General features: G+C 38.5%; 1 long non-coding RNA gene across 1 annotated transcript in view; it reads left to right on the top strand.

Moving 5' to 3' along the window:
* Positions 1-27,713, top strand: part of LOC128773646 (uncharacterized) — a 46,458-nt gene that overhangs the window by 3,718 nt on the left and 15,027 nt on the right. The window contains exon 2 of the long non-coding RNA XR_008417993.1: positions 156-270. This is a non-coding gene — a long non-coding RNA (uncharacterized LOC128773646). The remainder of the gene's footprint in view (positions 1-155; positions 271-27,713) is intronic.

The following is a 27,713-nucleotide window of genomic DNA, read 5'->3' as shown; positions in this document are numbered from 1 at the left end:
TCTGAATTCTTTCACTCAGCGTAATTATTTTGAGATTCATTAATCTTATTGCACACATTAATAATTCATTTTTATTGCTAAGTAGTATTCCATTGAATAGATACATAGCTAATTGTCTCTACTCAGCTGCTGATAAACATTTGGGTTACTTCCAGGTTTTAGCTACCATACATACAGCTGCAATGAACGTTCATGAACAAGTCTTTGTGTGGACATATGCTTTCATTCATCTGGAGTAAATACCTAGGAGTGGAATGGCCAGAATGTTTGGTATGTGCACATGTAACTATTTTATTATTATTATTATTAGTAGTAGTAGTAGTAGTATTTGATGTTTATTTATTTTTGAGAGAGAAAGTGTGACTGTGTGCAAGCCAGAGAGGGGCAGAGAGAGGGGGGACAGATGATCTGAAGCAGGCTCTGTGCTGACAGCAGAGAGCCCGATGTGGGACTCGAATTCACAAACTGTGAGATCATGACCTGAGTCAAAGTTGGATGCTTAACTGACTGTGCCACCCAGGGGCCCCACATGTACCTATTTTAGAAACTGCCAAAATGTTTTGTGAAGTGGTTGTACCATTTTACATTCCCGTCAGTGGTGTATGAAAGTTATCATTGCTCCACATTCTCCCTAAAATTGGTATGATCAGTCTTTTAAATTTTAGCCATCGTGATAGGTAAGTAGTCCTATCTTATTTTGGTTTTGACTTGCATTTCCTAATGACTAATGATGCCAAATATCTGTTCCTGTGTTTATTTGCAATTCATATATCTTTGGTGAGATGGCTATTCAAATCTTTTGCCGGTCTTAAAAAACTGAGCTCTTTGTTTTCTTATTATTGTGTTTTGAGGGTTCTTTATATGTTCTTGGATATAAGTCCTTTATTAGTTATGTGATTTGAAAATATTTTCTCATAGACTGTGGCTTGTTATTTCATAGAATCTGATTCTTTGTTTCTTTTTTAAGTTTATTTTATTTTTGAGAGAGTGTGAGAGGGGGAGGGGAAAGGGCGGAGAAGAGGGAGAATCCCAAGCAGGCTCTGCACTGTCAGCACGGGGCCTAATGCAGGGTTTGATCCCATGAACTGTGAGATCATGACCTGAGCCGAGATCAAGAGCTGGACACTCAACTGACTGAGCCACTCAGGCGCCCCTAGAAGCTGACTGTTAAGTTTACCACTTAAGTCACTACAGCACAGTCCAGGCATGTGAGACTAAGACAGTGGTGTTCAAAATTACGACCCTGAGACAGACATCATCTTGCCCTACGGTAGTCTTTACTCAATGGCCTGGGTTAGTGTTACTGGCCCTAAGCTGTGTCATCTTATAAGCCTCACTTTGCCTCTGTCTCCTCCAGCCTCTGCCTGCCTCTCAGCCATTATCAACATATTGATACCTGCTCACTGAACGGCCCCTTGTTTGCTAAAATAGCACCTATTAATCTTTGATCCGCATGACATACAAGAGATGGGAAGAACCTCATCTTTTTCTCAAGAGACTAAAATCTGGCTCTGCTGGGCTCGCGGAGAGGGAGAACTCAACAGTCTACCTCTTGTATTTAGGTTGAATCAAATGAAATTCCTGCCTTTTTTGGTTGGTCAAAATGTCTCAACTATAGGTGTATTTGTTTGGGGTTGCTGTCTCAAAATACTGCAAATTTGAGTGGCTTAATAGAAAGCTATTGTTTCACAGTTCTGGAGGCTAGAAGTCTAAGATCAAGGTGTCAGCAGGGCTGTTTGAGGGCCTTGAGGGACAATCTGTGCAGGCCTCTCCCCCAGCTTCCAGCAGTTTGTGGGTGATTGTTGACCTTCCTTGGCTTTTAGCTGCACCACCCCAAACTCTGCTTTATCTTCATATGGTGTTCTCCTGAATTTGTGTCTCTGTGTCTGAATTTCCCCTTTTTATAAGGACACCAATCATACTGGATTAAGACTCTCCCTAATGACCTCATTTTAATTAATTATACCTGCAGTAAGCCTATTACCAAATAAGGTCACATCCTGACATACTTGGGTTAGGGCTTCAACATACAGATTTTCTGGGAATGTAGTTCAACCCATAGCAATAGGCAGTTGCATATGGTTCAGTCTAACAAAAACTTTCAATCTACTTGTTTTTAGCTCCTGACTTCATTATGCCTTCTGGATTGGTTCCTCTAATTCCTAAACTTCTCCAGGGCACCTTGGAGCCAAATTGGCTGTGTCTCATTAGTTTCCTCATCCCTCCACCCTATAGGAACTTAGCGTTGACTTTCCTTCTCTAGGTCTGTTATGCCATTTGACATTCATCCAATGTCAAATTTATTGAAGCTGAGTTGTTGTTTTAAAATCTTTGGTCTTAGCTTAGTCAAAATTTGGGGGCAGTGTAAGGATCTGTTCAGAAGTTCTCCTGTGTTTAGAATGGGAGTTTAGTGTCAAGACAATGGAGTTTGGATTCAGAACACTTAGGTTTGGGCCATGACTCTACTATTTACTAGTCCTATGGAACTGGACAAATTGACAGCTCATGTTCCTCATCTGCACAATATGAAAACGGTGTTGCTTGGTGTCTACATGAATTGTGGAGAAAAACGGGGGTGGTGGTGGTGGATAATTTTCATTAGCATAATTTGTGTATGGTAAGGCTTCATCTAACTATTAATTGTTAGGACAGAAAGAATTATTTTGCAGTTGTGGAAAACTACAAAACTGGGTAATAAATATGTACTGAGAGGTTACTTTGCACAGTTACAGTTCTTAGCCTCTTTACACATTGACTCCTTTAATCATCACAACTACTGTATGAAGTAGTTACCATGTAGGTTCCATGAGAGAGAGGGGGAAACTGAGGCACAGGTGGGCGACATTAATATTCTTTAGAAATCCCCTGCTCTGCACAAGACCCTCCACAGAACACTCTGTCCAACTCTCTTTTTTCACACTTCCTTTGATGTCAGGGAAAGTAATTTCTCTCTTCTTCATTTATAGTTTCTTTTCACCAGGGCTCTGAATCCCTTCCCTCTGTATCTCAGGAAAACTCCCAGTGTCCCGAATTCCCTCTCACTCCATATCATGCCAGTTTCCTGTGTTTATAGGTTTAGCTTTTTACCCATCCATAAATGTACAGGAGTCTTTTAAAAACAGGAACTTTTGTCTCTTTTATCTATCTCCATGGCCAATATTTTTATAAGAGTCAGGGACCAGTGGGACAGAATGAAAAATAAGTCAGTTGTTTCTGTGTTTATATCTAGAAATGGATTATTGCTTTGATAAATCTTTTGGCCTTTGAAGAGCCACTTGAAGGCTTCTTTGCATGTTCTTCCTGGTACTGCTAGTATCTCTGGGGGTGACAGGACCAACACAGAGAGTGTGGGAGGGGAAATAGAAAAACAAGGTGGGAATTAATCAAGGCGCCAACGGTGATGTCTCCTTTCTTACAGACATGGAGTCAAGCCAAAGCTGGTGGAGGAATAAGTTTCAAATTGGTTGAGATGTTGAATCTTAGATATCAGTGTAGACTGGAGTCAAGAGGCTGTGCCATAGGGCAGTTGAGTGATGGCAGGCGAGAAATGAGAGAAGCCTAGACTAGTTAGAGAAGAAAAAGGAAATGGTTGATTCTGGATCTACTTAGAGGGCAGAACACATGGGATTTGTGGTTAGGTTAGGTGTGGGGTTAAGGGAAAGAGAGGAGTCAAGGATTACCCTTAGTTTGGGAGCCTGAGCAACTTGGCAATGTTGGTGTCATTTACTAACAGGGCAGGAGCAGATTTGGGGGTAAATCCTGTAGTGTGATTTTAGATGTGATGTTTGAAATATTTAGATGCGATATTTTGCATAGGCTATGGGATATAGAAGCAACTATCTTTTTTTTGGCTGGAAGGTTTCCCTCTTTGTCTAGATTTAAAAGCTTTCTCTTGGTGTGAATTTTCTGATGTATAAAAAGCTGTGTAAACCAGGTGAAATGAGTGGTGGCATGGGTTGGTTGGCAACTCTTCCCACATCCATCACACACAGGATTTTTCTTGTACTAATTTCCTAATCAAAGATGGCAAATTATTTCATGCTGCCTGCCAAAATGAAAAAATAGTCCTCATTAACAATTTCATGTGCCATGCGTGGAATACTAATAAATCAATATGATTTACTAGAAGATATTTAATAGAAGTGCATTTTCATCACTAATTCTAATAAAAAATAATACAAAGATTTGATCAATATTGATGATATGATTTTTAATTTGTTTTACTATATAAAGCTGTTCTTTTCTTTTGGGAACAAAGCAAAGTTATTTTTGACTGGATATAATTTGTAGTAGAGCGAAGACGTCAAGAAAGATTAGTATTTGAAAGAATGGTCAAATAAAAATTTTATTCCTTAAAAGTTATAAAAAGTATTAGGTTATGCTTTTGGACACTACAACCTCGATTTGTAGATAATACAGCAAAAGCCTTGATGTCACTGCAGTTAATAGGTAACATCTCAGGTTAATTCAAAATTTGGTCTTTATTTGCATTTCAACTCAGCTCAAAATTAAATACATATAAAAGCCATTTTTGTCTTTATTTTTCAAAGCTTAAACTTACTTATGGCTTTCTAATAAATCCATCATTCAAAAATGGTTAATCCATAAAGTTGACAGACAATTATTAAACACATACTGTGTTTCAGACTCTGGGTTAAACACTGAATACACACGAGTGATAGGAATAAATAGACAAGACTTCATGGAGATTACATGATTGTTTTGGTTTCAGATATAAAGATATGAAGCAGATCTCTATTATATAATTTGAAATGCTTACAAAGTTTAATAATTTGATATATTTTAAATATTGGGATATTATTTCTTATGTTTATTTATATTTTTCTGGCCAATTGACCTATGATTTAAAATGACTTTTTGAAGAAAATAACATACAATGAATTGATTTAAAGCACATAACACGTGAGGATTTATCTCTGTTTTACAAAATTCTACTTAGCAATTCACAATTATTTCAATCATGTATGTCTTCCCTCTTCTTTTTTGTAACTACTAAATTTGAAAATTCACCTGGACAGTGTAATTTAAAAAAATCAAAGTTCCTGTTAGTTTCTTTTAACAGAATTGTAAGATGCCAATAAAATCATTCAAGAAGCCAATATTAAAATATTCACAATTCTCAAGCTCAAAATCAAATTATGACACTCAAACCAAATGGAAAGCCTTTGAGTTGGGTTTTAAAAGTCATTTGTAATAAAACAATAGAACAGCACACTTGATGGAATAGAAAACTACACAGACTAAGATTTCCAAACAACATGAACATTCAGCTTTGTATCGAATCATTAGGATTATGCTTAGGCGAGGCATATAGCGTGCACTGTTGTGTGGCACAACATCAGTGTTGTCAGATGTCATTATAGTCATAGACTTATGGTCGTCTGATTCATTATGCCATTTTGTAGACTCCACAGAAAAACTAAGACAGCTCCAAGTTCATTCTAATAAAACCCAAGTGAAAATTCAGATGAATAAAAACTCCAACATTTAAAAATTCATTTTTTAAAAAATTTAATTGAATGCCAGATGACTTCATTAAAGTAAAACATTAATTTAAAAATCTCTCCTGTGATAACATTACCAAATGAACCTTCACGTGTATTTGTATCTACAGATATAGATGTAGACACACACACACTTACAATTCCTACTTGAATGTATATCAAGATAGATGTGCTTCCATATTCTTTTTTTTTTTTAAATCCAAGTTAGTTAACGTATAGTGTACTAATAATTTCAGGAATAGAATTTAGTGATTCATCACTTACATATAACACTCCATGCTCATCCCAACAAGTGACCTCCTTAATGCCCATCACCCATTTAGTCCATCCCCCTACCCAACACCCCACCAGCAACCCTCAGTTTGTTCTCTATATTTAAGAGTCTGTTATGGTTTGTCTCTCTCTCTGTTTTTATCTTAGTTTTGCTTCTCTTCCCCTACGTTCATCTTTTTTGTTTCTTAAATTCCACATATGAGACTTCCACATTCTTTATGTCCATATGTTTTCCCCCTCTCAGGATGAATTTCTGATGATGAATAAAGAATTTATTCTGGGGGAATTTTCTAATAAGCTAGAATAAACTATTTGTATGGCCTTCAAGTTGCCATAATCTGGGCTATCTTGCTTGGTTAGAGTGTACAATCAGTTCTTTAGAACTCAGAGAGTCAATCACTGATTCTTGTCTGAGGGTGAAGGCCTGACACTTCTGTAGCTGGAGTGAAATCATGTCTCAGGAATAAGAATATCACACTTGGAGTCAGGAGCCCTCCCTTGGAGTTCTAATTCTGCTACCACCTCAATATACGAAACCAAAGCTTCCTCAGACGTTACTAACTTTTGAGTATATAATTAAATTATATTAATGGCCCAATTTCACTTTCTTCTCACTTGAATTATAAAAGACCTCATAATCCTAAACTAAATCCCTCCCTCGAGGGTATCTCATGCATTTAGTGACTATCAACTGGAGCTCTTCTTCCAGAAAGCCCCTCCAGATTGATCCACATTTGCATTTGGACTCCTCAAATGTATTGGAATGGAATTTTCTGCCTTTGTTATCTGTACTCTATAGCCACAATGCTTTGTGTGTTATGTGGTATTCTCTGAGTCAAATGGGGTTTTCATATCAGCAAGAATCTCTCACTGCAGATGCTTACACGTAACACTATACCCTCTCTCTGGCAAAACAAAATCAAATGCAATGCCAAGCTCCATTTTCTTTTGTAGTTGTGGTTGCAACCTGTATGGCTGCACCATCCAGGAGCAGAAAGACAGATCATTCATCATTAAATGGCCTCAGATAACAAAGTAAGAGACATTCTGAAGTTTCTACTGAGGTTTCGATGAGAAGCTTCCTATGTCTGTCTAATTTTTGTCTGTGATCCCACTTTGCAACAACCTGTGGCCAGATTCTTTGTGTTAGAAGAATCATACTTCAGGTAAGAGTACCTAAACACAGTATCAGTATATTAAGGTGATCCAATGGTATGCACTTCTAGTTATTATCATCTGCTTTTAGCACTAGCTTTCCTTCACCCCCACCCTCCTCCCCTACCCAACAAAAGATGTCTTAATTTCTCCCTTTTTTGGACCAGACAGCCACTCCTTCAAAAGTTCCATGTCTCCAACAGCACCTACAACTTAGGCCAAATTCTTTCCCTCCACTTCGGATAGATTGACTTCTTTAAGAGACATTACTCCTATCTAGTCACAACAAGATCTGTGCAGAACTCCTGGACCCCAGGAGATTTACTCAGAAATTTGGTATTCATCCACATCCAGAAAGAAACTCAGAAATTTCGAGAATAATTAGTCTTTTCTTAAAGTTTATTTATTTATTTTGAAAGAGAGAGAAAGTGTGAGTGGGGGAAAGGCAGAGAGAGAGGGAGAGAGATTGAATCCCAAGCAGGCTATGTACTGTCAGTGGAGAGCCTGATGAGGGGCTTGAACTCACAAGTGATGAGATCATGACCTGAGCCAAAGTCAGTTGCTTAACCGACTGAGCTACCCAGGTGCCCCAAGAATAATTAGTATCTTAAACATGCTCTGATACTATCAACTTTTGTGTGTAATGCTGCATCAGAAATTATTGAGCCTTATGAAGGCTGATTGGATCACCCAGGATTTTGTCCTGCCCCACTTTCTGACAAAACTTACCACCCACCATGAGCAAAGTGAAGGTAGATAACGGCTGACTATGAAACATGGATCAGCTCTTTGATAGACTTTCATGCTGTTCCAGTACTGCTCCCACAGCTACCTCTGTAACTAGCTTAGCTCACAAGGTCCAAGAACAGCATAAATTCATCTGTGTCCCTTGACAATCAAAAATCAGTAAATGAACTTGCTCCATAGTTGAGTATAAGTTGGCTTGCCGAATTATAAAAACAGAAATCCCCCTTGTTAAACGGATGCTGTTACCAATCAAAAGCTTTAAAGCCCCCTAGTAAAGGGGTAGGAAAACTTTAGAGGAAGGATAAAAATGGCAATGGAGTAGTGGCAAAGAGGCCTCAGATAATATCTGGCAAATGGGAAAAATTAATTGAAAAAAAAACCCCAGCAGTTAATTAGAGTCATCTGCCTATACTGATTTTTGTCCCCAAAACTTTCACTCATTTCCTTTTTTCTTTCACAATAGACCAGCCCAGGAAATAGTAACATCATCTCTGTTTCTCTTCCCCCAATGACATTGAATTTAAGTGCCTTATTGACTTAGGGACCAGACTTAGGTATCCTTCAATTTAAGGGCTCAAGATTTCTCCCATATTCTGTGAACTTCTGATGTATGTAATAATGCAGTGGAAATTTCCCATCATATCATCCCATTCTGAACACACCTCTCTGACCAAAATATTTTCCTTTTAAGCTTTGTTTTCTCCCACCAGTCTTTTAGATCTTCTGCAAAGTGAGATACCCGTCATATCTGAGCAGGAATTCTTTGTATGAGCTTACTTAAGCTCTGAGCACCTCTGCTCATCAAGGAATATTTGTATCTACATCTTCCCACACATTTTTTTTTTTTGCCTCAAAGCATAAATGATGTCAGATTCACTCATTCTGCCTTCTAGTGAAAATCAGTGGAAGTCTTATCAATCCCCTCCCAAATGATCTGAAACTGCTTGAAGCTGGAGTCAATATTTTTCTTACCCTATTCTGCCAGTTAAAAACCCAAAGTCTTGGGTCACCTGGGTGGCTAATTAAGCATCTGACTCTTCATCTCAGCTCAGGTCTTGATCTCAGGGTTGTGAGTTCAAGCCCCATGTTGGGCTCCATCATGGGCATGGAACCTACTTAAAAAAAAAAAAACACAACCATAATATGTCAAAGACACACTTTCCTATAGGATCTTCAAATAGTAGGTACTCAGGCTTGCCTGTGCTATGTATTCTGTCATAATACAACCCACAACTCAAATATTTTTGTGATGCATTTTGTTACAAATTTCTTTTTTATAATAATGGATCTCAACAGGTAATTTCTGTTGACTTTCTTCCTATTAAGGTTTCCATTTCACCTAGACCAGAATTTCCCAAGACTAAAATCCAAAATCTTAAAAGTGATTTAGATTGCATTAGGTTTCCTGGAAACCCTGTTCTCGTTCAACACATTAGTGACCTAGCGTTAGCCTTTCTCTGCCTAGAAGCCTGCAAATAAGATGCTTTCATCTTGCTTCTCTAGCACACAGGGTGGCAAAACCCTCTGATGACTAATTATAGTAAAGCCAAGCCTGCCCTGAGCTGTCTATGATTTTAGGAAATGACATCTATCTCAGCAGGGTAGAAATGACTTCTATCTCAGCAGAATAGAAACACTTTTTCTCCTGATTGGAGACTATCCTTAGGACCCACGAGCCCTGCAGCCTCATGATGCACACCTTTGCTTTATGTGGCCAGGTATGGCGGGGAGTGGAGACAATAATGTGTTTCAGTGACAAAGGTTCTTTCACATTTAACTGAAACTGACAATCCAGAACAAACAGTAGCATCATCTTTCTCTTTGACCAAAACACAATCCATTTTAAATTGTGGGTTTTTTTTTCTCTTGGTCATAGTACTGTCACTCATCCAGTACTAACTCCGGCCTCTTTGTTTTTGATAAAAGACCCAGAATCTCATGATTATCTTCAGGTTAACCACCCATGTGATTAAATCTCATGAGGTTCTCCAAGTCACCCCACTTGAAAATTATGATCTCGTCTCTTATTAGATGGGTCTGGTTCAAGACTCTCAGAGACATCTGAGATGAGGTTGTAGCATTTCCCTTTGTCTTCTTATATTTTGCTCAAGGGACCAAACTGTCCCCCTATTGCCCAACCTAGGGAGGTACCTCTTCTTTCCATAAATCTTTTAGCATTGTCGATTATGCACAACTGCAGAATCAGTATGGATTTTCACTTCTGCAATAAGCACAATCTTTTATATAATTCTACTGAAACTGCTATTAAAGTCTGCTGTGCAGTGGAAGCCTTTGATGAGGTTCTACATAATCTCTGGACATGCCCTTGTTTCTATCCCCACTTCTCTAATAATTTTCCCTGATACTTTCTGCTTTCATATAATAATAATGTCACTTCTAGTGCTGCCATGAGGGGCCAAGTTCTTCATATTGGATCCATAATCTCTCAGCAAGATGCTGCTGCTCCAGGGAAATAATATAGACTCATTGTCAGATTGTGTTGGCACCTCCCTGTCCAGGAGGCATGACCTACCCTAATGGCCACTGTTGAAGTCACTGGAGCATGCCAGTCAGCAATTACCCTGGTGGTTGTTAGTTTCTGCATCATTTTCTTGCTTGGTCTATTAACAAAGTGAAGGAGATTTGAAAAAAAAATAGCTGTAACAGAGTGAAGAGGGTTTGATTCTCCAAATAGGTAAAGTATTTAGGTATTGGGTCTATGTTAGTTTGCTTGGGCTGCTCTAACAACCACAATCTGGGTGGCTTACAAAACAGAAATTTATTTTCATGCAGCTCTAGAGGTTACAAGTCTGGAAATCTATATGTTGGCAGAGTTGGTTCCCTCTGAGGGCTGTGAGGGATGACTCTGCTCTGGCCTCTCTCCTTGGCTTGCAGATGGCTGTCTTCTCTCTGTGTCTCTTCACACTCTCTTCCCTGTGTGTGTGTTTGTGTCCAAATTTCCCTTTTCATAAGGATAGCAGTCATATTTTGGGGGGGGGGTTCTTTCTTTTTTTCTTTTTTAAATATAATTTATTGACAAATTGGTTTCCATACAACACCCAGTGCTCCTCCCAACAAGTGCCCTCTTCAATTCCCATCACCCACTTTCCCCTTTCTCCCACCCCCAATCAACCCTCAATTTGTTCTCAGTATCTAAGAGTCTCTTATGGTTTGCCTCCCTCCCTCTCTGTAACTTTTTTCCCCCCATTCCTCTATCCTATGGTCTTCTGTTAAGTTTCTCAAGATCCACATATGAGTAAAAATATATGATATCTGTCTCTCTCTGACTTATTTTGCTTAGCATAATACCTTCTAGTTCCATCCACGTTGTTGTAAATGGCCAGATTTGATTCTTTCTCATTGCCAAGTAGTATTCCATTGTATGTATAAACCACATCTTCTTTCACATTTAACTGAAACTGACACATTATTGTCTCCACTCCCCCATTTGGCAGTTGATGAACATTTAGGCTTTTTCCATAATTTGGCTATTGTTGAAAGTACTGCTATAAACATTGGGATACATGAGCCCCTATGCATCAGCACTCCTGTATCAATTACTCCTGTAATTGGGTAAATTTTTAGAAGTGCTATTGCTGGGTCATAGAGTAGTTCTATTTTTATTTTTATTTTTTTGAGGAAGCTCTTTGAGGAAACTTTTGAGGAAGACACTCTGTTTTCCAGAGTGGCCACACCAGTTTGCATTCCCACCAATAGTACAAGAGGGTTCCCATTTCTCCACATCCTCACCAGCGTCTATAGTCTCCTGATTTGTTCATTTTAGCCACTCTGACCAGCGTGAGGTGGTGACAGCAGTCATACTGAGTTAGGGCCCATCCTAATGACCTAACTTTAACTTGATTATCTCTGTAATTTACAAATAAGTTTCTGGGGTTTAGAACTTCAACATGTAAGTTTTTTGTGGGGAGGGATACAGTTCAACCCACAATGGGCTCTGTCTCCAAGTGCCACACAGTTCACACTATAGACAATCATAAATATATGTACACCTTTGAACCCTAATCATGGACAGGAATAAAGTGTTTTTCCCCCCATGGGAGTTTTATTAACACTTAAAAAATTTAGTAAATATAACTTATATGGCCTGGCTTGACCCTCCCACAATGAAGCCCATGCATTGGACATATCCAAGTATTACTTCCAGTTACTAGAAAAAGATGAATAATACACTCTGTAACCTTGAGAATTTACAGAAACGACAAAGACGGTCATGACTAAGTGTCAGTACAAGTAGCATAGCTACTAAAGGAGATAGCCTCTCAGGAAAGGATAAATATGCATTTGGAAAAACATGTTGAAAGAGGTGTGTTTGAGCTTTGGAAGACAGATTAAGATGTAAACAGTTGTGGAAGGAGTTGATGGTAGAGAGAATTTCAGACAAAAAACTTATTTACACACTCTCTTAAGAGTTTCTGGGGACTAGATCATAAGGAGACATGTGGATACAGTAAGCTTTTCCTTTAGTGTTTGGGAGGAGTGTGGTATGTGGGATGGGATGGGATTGTGAAGGCTCCACTATTTATCCTAGAGATTACTGAACACAACTGAATGTTTTTGAGGAAAGGATGACTGAATGGAGTGGAGGGTACACAGTGAGGGGAGGTAGAGATGGCCCCAGGGTGTGTGTGTGTGTGGGGGTCAATGTAAAGAGGAGGGAGGCAGACTAATTTCATCTGAGCCTATAACCATCAAGTATGTTTGCAAAGTTATAATGATGTCAACACAGAATGTTGATAGAATGAAAACTATGAAGATCTCTAGTGGGCAGGTGGGGAAGTACGTGTGTGTGTGTATGTGTGTGTGTGTGTGTGTGTGTGTGTGTAGATAGAGAGGCAATGGTGTGAAAGAGAGCCAATATAGGAAATCAATGGATAGTGATGAGAAGGAAGCCTCCAAAATTCCTAATGTGATTATATTACTTAGTAAAATGGAGGAAAATAATCAAAATATTCAATGGAGTATTTTGCCCTGAAAGTTATTGCCTATAAGGAGCAGGAAATGGTGGGGGTGGGGTGGGGGTTGGGGGGGAGAGGTCAGTCAAGGGGCTCTTTTTGTAAAAATGAAACAAATTCACAGAACTACTTGACTCTCTAAACTGTTTCCATAAGGAACTTTGATAAAATTAAAGATTAAATTCATAAAAGAGTGGTAATAAAAATAGTGAGTTGTTTTCATCTATCAGATTGGAAAAGTTTTAAAATATTGACAGTTTTTCTAAAGGGCTGTTTGATAATGCATATTAAAAATGTAAGTTATATAATTTTATTTTTTTGCTCTGAACCCCCCGGTTCTGGACATTGACCCTAAAGAGTAAAGTATAACTATGTTTAAAGGCATGATCAATACCTTTCTACAATAAGCATGCATGCCGGCTGCCATTTATGATGAGCCTTTTCATATGCTTGGCACTAATGGACAGCATCTGATTGAATTCCGATGGCAGCACAATTGCCTAGATATTGTAGATTCCTGTTTGTATACCAGGAAATAGGTCTCTTGTTTTTTCTCTCCTTCTTCTCTACTATTTCTCCTCTTTTCCTTCTTCCCTGCTCACTTAATCTTCTCTCCCCTCTTCCACCACTTTCTTTTCCTATATGCTAGGAGCACCAGAAGAGGACCTCCCATCTAGCATGGAGTCTCACATTTACTTAACATATGTGATTAGATTCAATTCAAGGAATGGAAGAGGAGAGGAAAGCTCCCTTTTGCCCATAGAATATGTTCTATAATATAGCTTTTTTTTTTAAAAAAAGTAAATACTGTATTTTGTCCCTGTTTTTCTCAATTGATGAGAATTTGAGTAGAGGATAGTGGATGATCAGCCAGACCCAAACCTCCAAACATCCATATTGGAAAAAGTCTTAGTAATTAATAAGACTATGAACTAAAAGAAAGTTGGATACAGTAAGAAAACATGCCAGATTTGGAAAGATCGATGTGAACCCATAACTTTATAAGGAAATAGATATTCTAGCTAAAAAAGTAGCCCATGGCAATAATAACTTCAACAGTAGCCATTTTGCTATTGCTACTCTCATGTGTCTAGGGTCAGATTTTCATCTGTTTTGTTTTTATCCACTAAAAGAACTACATTTTCTTTTTTTAAATGTTTTTATTTATTTTTGAGAGAGAGAGAGAGAGAGAGAACAAGTGGGAGAGGGGCAGAGAGAGAGAGGGAGACAGAGGATACGAAGCAGGTTTCAGGCTCTGAGCTGACTCTGAAATGTCAGCACAGAGCCCGATGAAGGGCTTGAACTCACGGCCTGCAAGATCATGGCCTGATCATGGCCTGATCATGGCCAAAGTCGGATGCTCAACCAACTGAGCCACCCAGGTTCCCCTAGATTTTCTTTAAAAGTAGATGATTTCCATGTCTTCGCAGGAAAATTCAGATAGGTCTAGAACATCTTGTTGTTGCTAGAAAGTAAGGATGCTTTTAAGGTGTCAACCCACTAGTCAAAGTATATCAGGAACATATTTAAACTTATTTAGCTTGCTAAGCAAGGAAGAACACACTCCAGGGGAACCATTTGTGTCTGGGTAGAAGGGATTTGGGAAACGTTTATTATAAGATTTGTGCTTATGCTGAATGATTTTTATGAGAGATTGGGGAAGCAGGGACCATCTCTAGATTGGATGGTGTCAAGAATCTAGGAGCAGTTCTCAGTAATCTTTGTTTAGAAGGTAGGAGGAATGAAGCCATGTTGGTGATCTCATTGGTAAGGAAGCAAAAATTACTCAGAGGTCTTTTCCTTCCAACCACATTATGGCTTTAATTATGTCAGAAATTGTTTATCATAGCTTATGGTCAACAGGGATGATTTTCACTTTCTTAAAAATATTCAAGGCAGTGCTAAAAGAATAAAGGAACCAACTTAAAGGGTTTCCTATTGGCCAAGTTGAGACAATATGAGCATCAGATAGAGAATGATAATTACAATCATTAAGGCTATGAGGTCATTAAGATCCTCAAAATTACAGGTTAATAAAAGTATATAAAACATAGCTATGATGAAAAAGGTAAATACAATAGAATATATTTAATTTTTATTGATTACATGTTTCCAATTAATACCCACAGACAGAAGTTTAGTACCTAAATGTTAAGAAATGTCATCCATCTAAACATTAAATAACACATCATTTCTGGGAAAGCAATACATTTCAAAAGTTTGAAACCTATATGAAAGGCAGACACTTAAAAATCTCATGATGTATCAAGTAAACCTTTATTATAAAAAGGGACTCTGCCTAATACCCTAAGGCTTGAGTTGAAATGACAGCAGTCCACACGGTCGGGACCCTTAGCCAACCAAGATCAGTGGCAAAATTCCAGAAACTGCCATTTTAGCTGATCTGAGATGGGATTCTTTTTCTTCTGTGACTGGTAAAATTACTTTGGCTCTGAGAAACTTTGACAAAACATAAAAACAAAAATCTGAGGGAGGAAGCAGCATAAGACTATATGATGAAATTAAAATTCATCATGATTTGAGCACATTTGTTATGGTTTAAAGTAAAAGCATAATAAAAGTTATTTAAAGCATTACTTTATTTTTTGTAATTTAATTTTTCAGAAAAATATGAAATATTATAATCATAATTTAAACTAAACTATTTAGAATATTTTATTAAATAAGTTCGTAACCAATTAATAAGTTTGGGGACATTTAATGTGTTAGATTCCAAATCCAGACATTAGTTATAAAGATACCATGTGAAAACTTAGAATAGTGGCTGCTTACTCCTTAAAAAGAATGTTAACTTTAGGGCGCCTGGGTGGCTGAGTCAGTTAAGTGTCTGACTTGGTTTCAGCTCCAGTCGTGGTCTCACAGTTTATGAGTTTGAGCCCCCCATTAGGCTTTGTGCTGACAGCCTGGAGCCTGCTTGGGATTCTCTGTCTCCCTCTCTAGGCCCTTTCCCCACTTGCTCTCTATCTCTCTGTCTCTCAAAATAAATAAATACGATTTAAAAAGAAGAATGTTACCTTTTTTTTACTGAAGTATAATTGACACATAATGTTACACTCATTTCAAGTGTGCAACATAGTGATTCCACAAGTCTATATGTTATGCTATGCTTACCACAAGTGCAGCTACCACCTGTAGAACAATAAGCCTTTAATGAAATAATACAATTAACAAATTAGGCATTATGAAATAGTAATGAATATTCTTCTTTGTGTACAGAATTTTTTCAGACATCAGAGAATCTACCAACAGAGCAGGGGTTAGGATATAATAGAACTGAAAAGCAAGGTGTTGAAGAACCATTCATTTATTATCTTTTAAGATGTTTCCAGAGTGAAGGTTCTTCTTTGAGAGCAGTGTTTCATCTACATCCCCTGTAGATGAATCCCCTTGTGATTCCATGGTCTTGGCCATAAATAATTAGGTTAGAGGAGATGATGTTTGTTTTTCTTGGCCTTTTCCTACTGGTCACAAAATGGTCGCCTCCGGATCAGGCAACCAGGAAGATTGTGCTCAGAGCTGTCCATAGAAGGGTGCAAGTTTAGGTTAACTCAGTCAGTCAGGATTACCCCCTGATATGGCTATCTTTATATGGAAATCATACCTTTCAATGCCTGGAAGTTGCCAATCCCAACATCAGTTCCCAGGGGACATCCCATTTGCCAACTAATGAATAAATCTACTGCCACTGATGTCTCTTTGGCTAGAAATATAAAGGAGGTTGGGACAGCAAGAACTTATGTGTGTTATTGTCTCTTGGAAAAAACTTGGACCATTTAATAAGGAAGACAAAAATGGATATTGGGTGACCAGTAGCTGTGTCTGGAGAGACACAATTGTACAAATAAGGTATAATCTTCCAATTGGGAAAAAGAAAAGAAAACTGGTGCACAGAGGGAAAAATCCCTGGAGATACTTACTCTGCTGTGCACCAAGCAAATAGAGCATTTGGACACAGAAAGATGCAATGTTTTGTGATCTTGGGTTGGCCTGTGGCAGATATAGTTATCAATTGTGCACCCTCAGAGACCTTGATTTTATCTGCCTCTGCAAGTTCCCTCCCTTTTGTCTCTCACACTTCGTCTGTCTCAGAGGAAGCAAAGACCTGGTGTCTATTGAAGCATCCCTGCGCCTGCCCTGTGGACCACATCCATTTCGTCTCTACTGAATCCTTGTCTTTCCGTGTGCCTCCAACTCTGATTCTCCATCTCTCCTATCCTCCCTCACTCAGACATTTGTACACTCCCCTTTGTAAAATATGAGACCTCAGTCCTGACATTAATCCACCCATATATTTTCCCCCACTATACCATACTAAAGATTTCAATTTTGTGGTTCACATATACAGTTTTCTTTTCCTTTCCTGCCCTTGATATTTGGAGTTTGCCATTTTGCTACTTTATTAAATCTACTCCTTAGAGGACACCCTAGATTTCTTCCCATCCAAATATAAACGGATCAAAAAAACTTTTTTTTTTTTATTATCAACAACCAACTTCCTTTTGTAACAGATAGTCTTGACCTTGTGTTCTTCCTGAAGGCCTTTCCTTTTGGGTTTTCCTTTTTCTTTCATAATTGCTTTCTTAGTAGCTTTTCTCCCTTCTGCAACTTGCAAATATTCTGAGGACTGTTTTTTTTTTTCTTTCCACTCTTCCTTCTGCCTTGAGAGAAAAAGCACAGTATTTCCCTGAGTCTTTATTCTTTGTGTTAAGTTACTGATCCTCATGCATGTCCAGCTCTCTGGTCTCTCCTCTGTTCTAGTTCCACATTCTGAGTTGCTGTGGGAGTTTTCTACTTCAAAGCCCACCACCACTTAAAGCTGACTTCATCTTCTGCAAAACCACTTCCCCTTCCCATTGCCTCCATCTCCAACAGGGTGCACAATGTTTTCCAGCAAGAACTTTGGAATCAGACAAATGGGAATCCAGTTCTGATATTGACCTGTTGAGGGACTTTGGGCATATTATGTAAGCTCTGTATGTCTCTTTTCTTTCTTTTTTTTAAAGGATAGTTTTCTTGGGGCGCCTGGGTGGCGCAGTCGGTTAAGCGTCCGACTTCAGCCAGGTCATGATCTCGCGGTCCGTGAGTTCGAGCCCCGCGTCAGGCTCTGGGCTGATGGCTCGGAGCCTGGAGCCTGTTTCCGATTCTGTGTCTCCCTCTCTCTCTGCCCCTCCCCCGTTCATGCTCTGTCTCTCTCTGTCCCAAAAATAAAATAAAAAAAAAAAACAAAAAACGTTGAAGGATAGTTTTCTTTTTTCTTTTTATTTAATTTATTTTTTAAATTTACATCCAAGTTAGTTAGTATATAGTGCAACAATGATTTCAGGAGTAGATTCCTTAATGCCCCTTACCCATTTAGACCACCCCCTCCCACAATTCCTCCAGTAACCCTCTGTTTGTTCTCCATACTTATGAGTCTCTTCTGTTTTGTCCCCCTCCGTTTTTATATTATTTTTGCTTCCCTTCCCTTATGTTTATCTGTTTTGTGTCTTAAATTCCTCACATGAGTGAAGTCATGTATTTGTCTTTCTCTGACTAATTTTGCTTAGCATAATACCCTCTAGTTCCATCCACGTAGTTGCAAATGGCAAGATTTCATTCTTTTTGATTGCCAAGTAATACTCCATTGTGTGTGTGTGTGTGTGTGTGTGTGTGTGTGTGTGTGTGTATATACCACATCTTCTTTATCCATTCATCCATCAATGTGTATGTCTCTTTTCTTATCTGTAAAATGACACCACCTACCTTGGAGGACCTCCTGTGTAGTTGTTACCTGCTTTACAAATATTTAGTTCTCTCCTCCCAGGTAAATGGGAGGACTGTACTACCCTGCCCACTAAACTCAGGTTGGCCGTATGACTTGCTGTGGCCCAAAATGGGAGTAGAAGTGACAACTGTCAATGCTCATAGAACCTTCAAAAGCCATGATCCCTTTCCCTCTACTACAACAACCGGCAATGTTCCCATGGTAACTTCTCTGTCATTCTGGTGTCAGACATGGGGCAGGGCTCCAGCAATCTTTGATAGATGTGTAATGTTAGTGAGAGATAAGACTTTGTTGTTTAAAGCCATTGAAATTTAGGGTTGTTTTGGTACTGTAGCATAACAGAGCTTATACTGACTGTTACATCCTTGCACTAAGAACAAGGCAGCTGCAGCTTATAGCTGAGTGGAGAAGATAAACGTTGGAAAGTAATTATATAAGGCTTTTCTGACTGTAATAGCTCTTGCTTTGTGTTTTCCTCACAATTCAGCTTTTTTTTTTTTAATTTTTTTTTAACGTTTTATTTATTTTTGAGACAGAGAGAGACAGAGCATGAACGGGGGAGGGGCAGAGAGAGAGGGAGACACAGAATTGGAAGCAGGCTTCAGGCTCTGAGCCATCAGCCCAGAGCCCGACGCGGGGCTCGAACTCACGGACCGTGAGATGGTGACCTGGGCTGAAGTCAGACGCTCAACCGACTGAGCCACCCAGGCGCCCCACAATTCAGCTTTTAATACTGTCAAATTGCTATTAGTTCTCTGGCATAAAGCTTCCCTTTGCCTAACATAAGTCTTCTTAGTTGCCATGAAAAATCTTTGTTTTACTTAAGAGGCTGTCAAATGTAAGCATGCATCAAAATCACCTAGAGGACTTGTTAAACCACAAACTGCTGGGTTCCATAACTAGAGATTCTGATTCAGTAGGTCTTGGGTGCGGCCAAGAATTTTCTTTTTCAACAAGCTCCTAGATGAAGCTCAGGCTACTGTTCCAGGGACCACACTTTGAAAACCACTATTTACTGGTTATTGAGGAAGTGGAGCAGTCTCATCTTTTTCAGTCTTAATATACTCACTAGTTAATGTTAGGTCTGACTCTAGTCTTCATGGGAAGTGTTTATGTAATACCAGGAAGGGATAGATTATTGGGGGCCACTTGGGAAGAAAAAGCACAGAGTCAGGAGTGGTGACATTTAGATACCCTGGGGGCTTTGTGATGACAGCAGGGAAAGGCAAGCAAAGCCCCCAAGGTGGACTCTGAGTCCAGGGAGCCGTTCAATACTGATTTTATTGATTAGTGAGGGGACCACATTGACCCTAAGAGCTGATATCAGCAGAAAAAAATGGGACTCAATCCTTCCCAGAGCATCAACCTCCTACATCTAGTTGAGTCATGTTGGTTTCTTTTCTCTTCTCTTCTCTTCTTTTCTTTCTTTCTTTTTTTTTCTGGATCATGTTGACTTAGCCATAAGATACAGGTCTGTTGATTTTCTTATGACAAAACAGCAGATATTGGGATGATTTTCATTTAAAGCACAGACAAAAATCAACTATATCTTATATGTCCAAGTGTTTCCTTGCCATTCCTGTAGGAACACTAAACACTGATGCTCTTTAACTAACAGCTTATTTTCCTTCTAAAGTTTGTGGCCCTTTGAGCAATAAAGACAACTAGCTTTTGCTACATCCCAGATACCAGTTAAACCTTTTTATTACTCATGGGATGCCTGGGTGTCTCAGTCAGTTAAGTGTCTGACTCTTGGTTTAGTCTCAGGTCATGATCTCATGGTTTTGTGAGTTCGAGCCCCTCATAGAGCTCTGTGCAGAGCCTGCTTGGGATCTTCTCTCTTCTCCCTCTTTCTCTGCCCGTCTCCTGCTCATGCTATCTGTGTCTCTCTCTAAATAAATAAATAAACCTAAAAGGAATTTTAAAAACTTTTTATTACTCACTATCTTATTAAATCCTAACTTCAACACTTTGATGTAAGTATTATTATTCTCATTTTTTTTTAATAGTCAAGGAAATCCTCGGAGGTTCTTAGCACATGGCCGCTCTGAGGCTCAAGCTCTGGCTGTCTGATTCCAGGCTGTTAATCACGTGAATAACAGGCAACAAACCCAGGTCAGGCTTACAATTAAACTTTAAATCTTCTCCTTCCTTCTAGGCATTTTCAAATACCCCCTTTTGTGTTAAAAGCCCCAGAACAGGGTCATTAGGTGACAGAATGAGCTGCAGCAGGGGGCACTATAAGAATAACCCTAGGTAGATTTGTCTCTAAAATTAACTTGTTTTTGACTCTAAAACAAAATGGGGAAATTTCATCTTTTGGGCGACATTCCCAGGCTCATGCTCTTACTTTAACTCTTTTCTGATGTTTTTAATTAAGGCCAGAACCCTCCCATATTTGCTCAATTACTCAGTAAGATATTTTAGCCAAATTATTAGGCCAATACCCTCAGTCTGTGATGGTGTAAGATGATGATTTAGGGAACATTTCCACCCCTCCTCAATGAGGATACCCTTCTTCAAACAATATCTTGTTTGGTACCCAGTAGATGGAAGGCATAATAGTGGAGCTACTGAAACTGGGCCCCTCCTTCGCTAACCCTTCCCTCCACTAGGTTGCTCTGAGGGCACGGGAGCCCACCTTATCCCAATAGCTAGCCCTCTCAGAGTGCCGACCTCCAGCCCCCCTTACACTGGAGCCACTGACTACACATTAACTGAACATTCAACCAGGCTTCCTGCTCTCAGCACCACCTTTATCTCCTCTTTCACATCCACTGGGTGCTACCAGGTCCTGAGCGTTTTGGAGTCCTGTATAAATGAATTTGCTTCTTACTTTCCCTTGGTTTTAGCATTTTGGCCTGCTAAGTTAGTTACACATGCTGCTCTGCTTCTCAGCTTTTATGTGTATGTATGTACGAATGTATGTATTCTTTCTATTTGGTTGCTCTTCCCATTATTTTGGAGAGTTAAGCCTTTAAAAACCCATCTCTGGTCATATCAGGAGAGTTTTAAAGGGGCAGAGGGGTCTCTTCAAGTGGAAGCCATCATTAACTCTAAAAAATCTTTCTTCCCACCCTGCTCTTCCCTGTTCCTGGGACACTTTTTGGGAATGTGTTGGTGGTTCATAGTCTATTCTATGGATATCAACTTTCAATTCACATTTTAAACATCTATTTTATGCACCAGTGTGTTCTCAATCAGTTTCTTAATATTTGCTTCTCATTCACTGAATTATTCTTTCCTATTGAGATTATTTTACTTTTGTGATTAGAGTTTAATTTTCAGTATTTTGAATACAATTTTTAAAAAATCTTCATCTGTTCTTGATTCATAATTACCTGTTTTTGCTGCATAATTTTTTGGGGGGTATATTGATACTAGCCATTACTATATCTCATTGAGAATTTAGACCATACTATTTTTTTTATTATTATTTAAAAACATTTTAATTTCAGTATACTTTACCTACAGTGTTATATTAATTTCAAGTATATGATATAGTGATTTAACAATTCCGCACATTACTCAGTGCTCAACATGGTAAGTGAACTTTTTGATCTCTTTTATCCATTTCACCCATTTCCCCACCTACTTCCCTCCCTTATAACCATCAGTTTGCTCTCTATTATTAAGAGTCTGTTTTTTTTGTCTCTCTCTCTCCTTTTAAAATTTATTTTGTTTCTTAAATTCCACATATGAGTGAAATCATACAGTATTTGTTTTTCTCTGACTTATTTTACTTAGCATTATACCCTCTAGCTCCATCCATGTTGTTGCAAATGGCAAGATTTCATTCTTTTTTATGGCTGAGGAATATTCCATTGTGTGTATGTTTGTATATCTCACATCTTCTTTATCCATTCATCCATTGCTGGATACTTGGTCTGCTTCCATAATTTGACTACTGTAAATAATGTCTCAATAAGCATAGGAGTGTATGTCTTTTTTGAATTAGTGTTTTCTTTGGGTAAATACCCAGCAGTGGAGTTACTAGATCATATGGTGATTCTATTTTTAACTTTTGAGGAACCACCATACTGTTTTCCACAGTGGCTGCACCTGTTTGCATTCCCACCAATAGTGCACAAGCATTCCTTTTTTACCACATCCTCATCAAAACTTGTTTCTTGTGTTGTTGATTTTAGCCATTCTCATAGGTGTGACATGATATTTAATTGTGGTTTTGATTTGCATTTCCTTGATGATGAGTGATGTTGAGCATTTTTTCATTTGTCAGTTGGCCATTTGTATGTCTTCTTTGGAGAAATGTCTGTTCATGCCTTCTTCCCATTTTTCAATTGGATTATTTGTTTTTTTTGATTTTGAGTTTTATAAGTTCTTTATATATTTTGGGTACTAACTCTTTATCACATATGTCATTTGCAAATATCTTCTCCCATTCAGTAGGTTGTATTTAAGTTTTGTTGATTGTTTCCTTTGCTGTACAGAAGCTTTTTATTTTGATGTAGTCCCAATAATTTATTTTTGCTTTTGTTTCCCTTGCTGCAGGAGACATATCTAGAAAAATGTTGCTATGGCCTATGTCAGAGATTACTGCCTATGCTCTCTTCTAGGATTTTTATGGTTTCAGGTCTGACATGTAGGTCCTTAATCCATTTTGAGTTTATTTTTGTGTATGTGGAAGAAAGTGGTCCAGTTTCCTTCTTTTACATGTAGCTATCCAGTCTTTCCAGCACCATTTGTTGTAGAGACTGTCTTTTTATCACTGCATATTCTTGTCTCCTTTGTCAAAGATTAATTGACCATATCATCATAAATTTGTTTCTGGGCTCTCTATTCTGTTCTATTGAACAATGTGTCTGTTTTTATGCCAGTACCATACTGTTTTGATGACTACAACTTTTTAATATATCTTGAAATCTTGGATTATAATATCTCTAGTTTTGTTCCTTTTAATATTTCTTTGGTTATTCAGGTTTGTGTGTGTGTGTGTGTGTGTGTGTGTGTGTGTGTGTGTGTGTGGTTCCATACAAATTTTAGGCTTATTTGTTCCAATTCTGTGAAAAATGTTGTTTGTATTTTGATAGAATTGCATTAAATCTGTGGATTGCTTTGGGTAATATGGACATCTTAACAATTTTGTTTTTCTAATCCATGAGCTAGACCATACTATTTTAAAGTAATTTTTTTAAATTTTTTTTATTTTTTACAGAGGATTGGATTATTATTTAGAATCCTGTAAAAGGGAAAAGCACCTGGGTGGCTCAGTTGGTAAGGTGTCCAACTCTTGATTTTGGTTCAGGCCTTGATTTCACCTTTTGTGAGTTTGAGCCCCACATATTTGGGCTCTATGCTGACAGTGCAGAGCCTGCTTGGGATTCTCTCTCTCCCTCTCTCTCTTTGCCCCTCCCCCACTCATGTTCTCTCACTCTCTCTCTCTCTCTCTCTCTCTCTCAACATAAATAAATAAAAGTAAAAATAATCCTATAAAATGGAAATCTCTCATTTGTTCAATTTGTTGGCTTCCCCCCCCCCCCCCAGTTTTATAGAGATATACCTTGACATATAACACTGTGTATTATGGTGTACAACATGTTGATTCGATACACTTACATACTGCAAAATGATTACAACCATAGCTTTAGCTAATACCTCCATCACATCATATAATTACCTTTTTTTGTGTGGTGAGAGCATTTAAGATCTACTTTCATAGCAACTTTCAAATACATAATACAGTATTATTAACTATAATCACCATGAGGTATATTAGATCCCCAGAACTTCTTCATCTTAAAACTGAGAATACCCTTTGATTTACCTTTCCCCTTTTCCCCCACCCCCTAGGCCCTGGTACTAATCACTCTACTGTCCGTTTCTATGAGTTTGGCTTTTTTATTCTACATATAAGTGAATATAGTATTTGTCTTTCTCTGTCTGATTTATTTCACCTAGCATGATGCCCTCAATGTCCATCTATGTTGTCTTAAGTGGCAGGATTTCATTCTTTCTCATGGACAAATAATATTCTATTAAATATATATTCTATTATATATATATATATATATATATATATATATATGTAACATTTTTATCCATTTATCCATTGATGGACATTTAGGTTGTTTTCATATCTTGGCTATTGTGAATAATGCTGCAATGAGTGCAGATATCTCTTCAAGATACTATTTTTACTGCCTTTGAATATATATTTAGAAATGGAACAGCTGGATCATGTGGTAGTTCTATTTTTAATTTTTTGAGGAACCTCCATACTGTTTTCCACAGTGGCTGCACCAGTTTGCATTCTCACCCACAGTGCACAAGTGTTCCCTTTTCTCCACATCCTCACCAACATCTGTTATGTCCTGTCTTTTGGATGTGGCTATCTTTTCTGACATTAGTTTTACTGACTTGTTTTGGAATTTTAGTATCTGTGAGCTGAGGATGGGGGGCAGTGTTTATGTGTCTCATCTTATTCTCATTGTGCTTGTACATACACTTTCCTTTACTCCCCTCAGAGGACCCACAGGTCAGAACCAGAGTTATACTGATGACTTAGAGCTCTCCTTCTCCAGAGGTGTTGTAGGTTGGATTCCTAAGATCACAGGCAGCTTCCTATGCTTCCTCTTGCCTTCCTTCTAGGTGACAGGGCAGATGTCAACCCCAGTGCCTGTTTTACTGCAGGAGCATGGCTTTAGTCTCCCAGCATCCTCAGGGACCGTTATCTTGCCCAAGCTCAATAGACCTAGAGCAGCAGCTGTTTTTGTATTGGGTTGTAAGGTTTCTGTGTGTTTTAATCTCACCTTCTCAGTAGTGTAAGCCTTGTTCTATTTATATTTTTTGAGTGAGGTTAAGACTTGATCATTGTTTTGGGGGTAGATGAAGGTTCTGTGTGATTCATAGTACCACCTTGCCCCCAAATCACGTCCTTTGATTCTGTGGTATAACAATGTACAAGGCACACCTCCTTTTTGCTAATATCTACATCTTTTATAGCATAACTTTCACAAATTACTGAATTATTAGGCTAACAGAGCTCAGGTCTCTATACCATAGATCCCTTCTCAAAGCTTTCTGCAATAAAGTTTCAAGTAGATAGGGAGTTAAGGGGATAATGAAACTGTTCTTCCACAAACTAAGTGTTTTTCAGGTCAGCACAATTAGTTAACATTGATTTTATTTCTGAACTTATGCAACTTGAAACCTTTAAAGGTCTTGGACTTTAGCTGTTGTCTTGAAGGCTTAGCTCCAGACTTTTGCCTCCTTCGTGATGCCTTTTCTCACTTCTTGGACCCATCTCCTCCTATGTTTTCCCCTACTGCTGCATACAGATGCAATCAGAGTTTGTACCATATAGTGTCTCACTTAATTATGCACATTTTGGGGGTTGAGCTGTAATTGTTCTATGTGTATTTCAGTCTTACCTCTTCAATAGTGTAAGTCCTGCAAGGGCAGACTGTGTCTTGTTACTTTCATGAACACATTGTGATGGTTTATGTAACAATAAGTGGGTATTGAGCAAGGACTTATTTTCTTGGAAATGAATGGAATGGCTTCAGCCAGGAATGCTACCCTGGATGTGCTGATTTGGATACGTGTCTCAAGAAATACCTCTAGGACCAGAATGCATCTCATAGTGTGATCTATTTCATGTATCCAGTGCCATGTGGTGTTATTTTATCAGAGAATCATAGGATTGGAAGGGACATTCAATCCAGTGGTTCTCAAATGTTTTTTTAGTCAGGGAGCACTGCCTTAAAAAACCCTACTATAAAATGGATAAAAGAGGTGGTGGTAAAGCTGTTCTTTTTACATGGGATCCTGGGGAAAGATATAGACACATTTTGCCTCCAGGCCCTTACCACCTCTCCACCTCTTGGGATGTGACCCAATGTGTACCTGGAGAACCCAGAATCCGCAAAGCATATTTTAAAACCTTGATCTACTCCATATCCCTTATTTGTACAAACAGACCTATGGAGGAAAAATTTCTTGTTTAGTCTCATGGCTGGTAGCTGAGTCAGATATAGGACTGGCTCTTCATCTGATTTCCTTCTTACTGCCCTTTCCACTCAACCAGAGTCTCCTAACAGAGGTAGAAAAAAACAAAAATTTAAGTTGAACTGTTAGTCAAAATTTTATGGAGTAATCTCTTCTTTTTATGCCATACCTCCATATACCTCCTCCTCTGGTGAACCCTAGTAGCAAAGCCTGCTCAAGCCACTGTTAAACCCAGTAGCTTAGTCCTTAGGGACAGACGACCTCCTGTAGACACCTGCTTTATTCAGGCTTCCAGAAATTGTGTCACTGAATGCCTATCAAAGCTTAACAATTTAACTTAGCCCAGTTCTTCTTTCCAGTCTCTGACTTACCCACAACATCCCAGTCCAGGAAGTTTTTGCTAAGAGTATAACTGAGCAGGGGATGGTGGGCATTGGTGGGGCGGGGCGGGGGGTGGGGGGAAGTGGTGTCTGAGGGTCTCAGGTATGGGTGAGAAGGTTTAGAAACATGTTAGGTTTTATGGTTTCCTATGTTAAAAAAAAGATTCTATGAACTTCTCTACCAAAATTTTGAAGTTGAATATACAAATAGTTCATCCAAAAATCAGACCAAGATTCTAGGCAGATTCATGATTTAAAAAAATATATTCATAGAAAAGTCAATAATTAGATTTCTTAAAAGAAGTTAACAATCTTCAGGATATGGAAGAAAACTATGGTAGACAATAGCTATTAAGCTTTCAGATATCTTCAGCTAAATTAATGAGCATATTTAGACAGCATTACAGTCTGAAAGGCACAGTTAAGGATGTCATCTCATTGAACCTTTGTACCACCACCAAGAAGAAGGTCTTTAGAGAACTATTTTATAGATGAGTAAATTGAGATAAATAATAGCTTGCCCAAAGTCACATAATTCAGAGTGGTGAAAATAGGCCCCTCATCCAGATGCTTCTATCTCTGGATTTAATATTCTTTTGTGCCCTTTAAAAGGCAGACTGCTGGACAGGACAGACCATTGATCTGAGCCAGTTCGGTAGTTTTTATGTACAGTGATGCCTCATTAATCTCATATTACTGGGGAATGAGCTGTTCTACATAAGTGAATATTTCATGTAATTGAAGCATTAAGCACTAAAGTTTAACATAAAACTTAGCCATTTTGAAGGGAATCTTTCTGGTTTGTATTAGATATTTTTGTTCTGTAGGTCACTTCTTGTGCCAGCCCCATCTTCTCTGTCCCCGGTGTTGTTTGTCTTTTGCAGAGCCAACCCTGCCCAGGCCTGGG

This window comes from Panthera pardus, unplaced genomic scaffold (genome assembly GCF_024362965.1).
Source record: "Panthera pardus isolate Hobbes unplaced genomic scaffold, ASM2436296v1 HiC_scaffold_26, whole genome shotgun sequence".
NCBI lineage: Eukaryota > Metazoa > Chordata > Mammalia > Carnivora > Felidae > Panthera > Panthera pardus.
The sequence above is the reverse complement of the archived record's forward strand: the minus strand, read 5'-3'. Positions and strand labels throughout refer to the sequence as shown.